The 4,657-nt window shown below is 47.2% G+C and overlaps 1 protein-coding gene across 14 annotated transcripts in view; it reads left to right on the plus strand.

The window, feature by feature from the left end:
* The window catches only part of LOC116843010 (nephrin), a 36,531-nt gene that overhangs the window by 6,827 nt on the left and 25,047 nt on the right, over positions 1-4,657 (plus strand). For 5 of the 14 annotated variants that reach the window (XM_032812960.1, XM_032812957.1, XM_032812961.1 and 2 more), the window contains exon 1: positions 3,376-4,246. The exons of 1 other annotated variant lie outside the window; for it this stretch is intronic. The gene's annotated coding sequence lies outside the window, so the exon portion shown is untranslated. Of the gene's footprint in view, positions 1-3,375; positions 4,359-4,657 lie in introns of those variants that run through there. 8 more of the 14 variants (XM_032812964.1, XM_032812965.1, XM_032812966.1 and 5 more) reach the window with 3 other exon arrangements.

Below are 4,657 nucleotides of genomic sequence, written 5' to 3' on the forward strand. Positions count from 1 at the left end.
TCTCTCTCTCTCTCTCTCTCTCTCTCTCTCTCTCTCTCTCTCTCTCTCTCTCTCTCTCTCTCTCTTTCTCCCTCTTTTCTCTCTTCCTCTCTCCCTCTTTCTTTTTCTCTCTCTCCGTATCTCTCTCTCTTTCCCTCTTCGATACTCGCAATTAGCACGCGGACTCCAACTGCGCTCAGAATAACCGGGATGCATGTTCGTTCATTCATGCCACATCAATTTCTGTCTGAGAATATTGAATCACAATAAAGGGGTCCGGTTTATTAATATTAAATCGCGACGTTCTATCAATATCAAATTGCGACGTGCACGTCGAGTTAGGCCGCTACAAGTCGATTCACCAGAGACTCGCGAGAAATACCACAATAACATTCATAAATTTGTATGCGTACGCGTATATATAGCTTTGTAAATATCTAAATATAATTGTGTACAGACTGTACTCTGTATGTAAATCATGTTTTAGCCCGTGAGGAGACTTGTCTTCATACAATATAATTGTGTTATATTATGAATTTTACCTCGGGGTTAAACAAAAATTCAGCTCGCACAAGGAGAGAAAGAGAGAGAAAGAGAGGGGGGGGGGAGAGAGCGAAGTTATTAATATTGTTGCATTATGAAACAATCGATATTTTTAACAGCAAAAAATAGCAACAAGATAATTATTTGATATAATATAATTATGCCAAACTGCCAGATATTTTTGAATCTGTGACTTGTACTAAATAACAAAAATAAATTCGTTATTTTATTTCAAGCAGAGTGGAGAAATAAAGAAGGAAGGAAAGAGAGAAAGGGAAAAAAGATCTTAATCACCTACTTTCTATTTATTTGCGAACTCCAGAGAGAAATTAGTACAGTGTGTTTACTCATGATAATACAGAACAGTTCTTGAATAATGCACGGATGCAGGCGAACTCGATAACAAACGTATCGTCGACGCGATAAACGGTTTGAAACATTTTAACCCAATTGATTTTGCAGAAAACTACTCGGTCTCCTCTATCGCCGGCGTATCGTCGGCTACTATTATTACCGCGTTAAAATCGATCAATCGAGCGTCGCACTTCGAGCTCGCAATTTGCCACGCGAATAATATCGTTCTCATCGCGAGTCGCTATTTAAGTCGAGATGCGAAAAAGCGGAAGCGAATTTTCGCGCTCGCGAATGCCGCGTAAATGGCGCTAAAGCGGGCGCAACCAGTTTACAGAGTGATACGTGATATGCGATCATGATACGCATCGCCTTGATAATCGAGAACAGAAATTTTTCCGCCGAACATCAGTAACAGGCACGAGCAGGTGCGGGGCGTTGTACGCTCCTGCTGCGTTTATCACGCACCCACCCATCCCCGTAACGCATCGTGACTTCGCTCAGCAAAAGGGAGACTATTACTACTACGCAGGGTTGGATTGGATACGGGGGGAAAAAGGGACTTTACCTTCCGGCACATTAGATGATCGTGCCAGTCATTTTTTCCAGCCGGAGACGCTTCCGCCGCGTTATCTTTTCGCGTTTTCCCTCCACCCCTACATCCCTTTACCCTCGCCTATTCCCCTTTCCACTTCTCCTGGCTCGGACGCTTTGTAATACGTAAGATAGACGACCGGGACATTTTACGCGAATCGCACGTTACAGGGTGTGTCTTATCAATGGAAAGGTGCGTAATACCAGGGAATGAACGATAAGTGCGCGTTTCTGTTAAACGGATATTCCTGAGGAATTCTGGAAATTTTCGTCAAGGAGAATCCGATTCGAAAAGCGGATCGAACATAGCGAGCCGAAATCACCGTATCCCGTGGTAATTCCCACGCGAAATATCTTATTTTTAGTGACGGATTTTAGTGACGGATTCCGCTGATATACCATTCAGTTTGTAATTAATTTTGTAACATTCTCCGAGCAACTTGTTCATCTCGACCGAAGCCTGATCGTCGTCCGTGCACGATTCAGGGAATTCTCGCGACGTTAAATATTCATAGTGGGAATTCCGCAATTATCATATCAAAAACTCGGGCAAAATTTACGGAATAATAAATTATTATCCGTCGCTGTATAAAACATATAACCCGCGTTCGGATCTACCAAGGTTAACCCCGTAACTTTGCCTTACCTTGAGTTTTCGCGAGGGAAAACTTGATCGCGCGGATTCGCGCCGATAATACGTTCCTCAAGTTTGACGTAAACTTCAGGAAACACCCCGTATAACGGGTGTAGGTCTACAGTGCCTTCAATTTGTTTTCTCATGAATACTTTCCTCCGATCCTGGCGAGCGACGACGTGAATGCACCGCTCGCGCAGTCGCACTCGCCTGTAGATACGGAACAGCCACCAGGAAAGTGTAAATTAAAATCCAGGGCGGTTACTCGCGCAAAGAGTGAAGGAGAGAAGGGAGAGGGGAAAGAGAGGAAGATAAAGTGGACGAAGGTGAAGTGTGAAAAGAAACTTGTGCAATAAAATTCGCAAAATTTATGAATTAACTTACACGTTGGGTGTAAGTTGCTGGAGACACACACGTACGTAAATATAATACATTACAATAATATTAATATTAATTACACATTATAATACAAAAGAGCTGTAAATAATAGGGAAAATTATTATGCTACAACGTATGAGAGACGCATGCCTCGATTAAGACTTTTATGAATGTCACATTCGAGAGATGAAAGCTTTCCCAGATCAAAAGAGAGGACAACATTTTTCGGCTTTGCCACGCAATTCGATTTTTCGCAAATCACGATCATGGATCAGAATGCGATGTTGAGTCACAGGTTCTCCAAATTTCGCATCGTATCAGTCAACAATAACATCTCTGTCCGAGTTACATCTCAATGTGAGCAGATCGCAGTTTCGACTCGTATTCGTGATCCATCTTCTCCGCGATTCACAGAGAGACACGCGGACAACATTTAATGGATGCGTTGCTCGTCGCGTACAATCCGATTTGGCCGAATTTTCGCCGGATTGAATTTCGTACCGATACTAATTAGGTATCACGTCGTCGTTAATTCACCACCGAGACTCCAAAATATTCTTCACCGAGGAGAAAGAAAAACGATTCGCGCTCAGCCACGATTGTTCCCTAAAATTCGATTTCTTTTTCCCCGTGCAAAATTTCGCGGTGAATCTCTCGCGCGCGCGAGGAGGGGAAGGAGAAAGAGAGTGAGAGAGAGAGAGGTAGGGGAAAGGGAGAGAGGGAGAGAGACAGCAACGTCACGCCAATTCTGGGACACCCTATAAACCTCCTATACACCCCCTGCACGAACAGCCCTGCGTGGCAGCGCGCTCAGCGCGTTCTCCACCTCCGCCACCGCCTCTACCGCCGCCGACGCCACCACCGCCACCGCCGCCGTCGCTGCCGCCGCCGCCGCCGCCGTCGTAGAGGGTTGTACATCGCGCGAGCATCGAAACGCGTCGAAACGCGAGGCGGCCGGATCGGACTGACTCGCGAAAATCGATCGGCGCCCCGTCGCGTCGTCGTCCTCTCTCACCCTCGCGGATATTATAGCGGCCTGCCCGCGCGGCGAGGAAGCGTGCAGCGCGTCGCACGCGACAGCACGCGTCGCGAAGAGCTGTCGTCGTCGTCGCCGTCGCCGTTGCCGTTGCCGTCCTCGTCGTCGAGAAATTCGGCCGTCGGGCGAAGCGGAAAATCGGCCAGGACGGGGCAAGAAAGACGTGACTCTTCTATTCGTCCCGGCCTCACGAAAAAGCGACCGGCTCGATTGTCAATTGCGAAAATCGAGGGGTAGAAGGGAAAGAAAGTTCAATCGCCCTGTCGATGCCGGCCCACGATCGTTATCGAGATCGTGCGAGGGAGTTTCTTGCCGTTCTTGTGAGTGTGAGATTCCGCTGGAGAAACCAAGCAAGGGAGGACGACGTCGATGGGGGTGTCGGAATTCGGCATCGAGCGACCGGTGGCCGGTGGTAGAGCGGAGCGAACGGCTCGCTCGTGGGGTGCGCGTGTGTGATCGGTACCTTTAATCGACGAATTCGTCGAAATTCGGTGAAATTTCAAGTAGATCGTTTGAGACTTTCGACGGATAAGGGTGGAAACGTGCGAACGATCGGTTTTATGTGTGTCCGTGTGTATGTGTGTATGTACAAGAGTGTATGTGCGACTGTGCGTGTCTACCGCAGCGAATCGTTGAGTTATCAATTACGTCTGCCGAAAGGTGAACTAATTAATACCGTTAAAAAGTTGCGGACTAAGCGAGATTGCTCCAAATTTTTCTGAAAAATTAAGGTGAGACGGCTGATAATAAACGGCTGCACACAGCTGTCTGTATCTACTACGAGGAGATGATCGCGCTTCTAAATAGCTAGAGAAACGGTGGAGTCAGCCGGCACTGTGAAAGGTAGAATCGGCCGATTTTTGTGAACGAGCCAGCAAATTTAGCAGGCTCGTTCATTTAGAGTCGGCTTCGAGTGCCTCTCTGTCGTTTTCAACAGTGTGCTCTACCACATCGCCGACATCGCCTCGTATACGTTTCCCGCTCCAGTTATTCCTCGCTCTGTCTCCTCTTCTCCCCGGAAAGACGTCCGAAATAATATAAGAAATGATTGATCGCGACGGAAATTGAAGACGAGCGATAACAACGGAAGTATCGTGGGAATTGCGAGCACACGACGCTCTCTCTCTCTCTCCCCCCCCCCC

The sequence above is a fragment of the Odontomachus brunneus genome, unplaced genomic scaffold, assembly GCF_010583005.1.
Source record: "Odontomachus brunneus isolate Ranch 3 - 2012 unplaced genomic scaffold, Obru_v1 Obru_scaffold_029, whole genome shotgun sequence".
NCBI lineage: Eukaryota > Metazoa > Arthropoda > Insecta > Hymenoptera > Formicidae > Odontomachus > Odontomachus brunneus.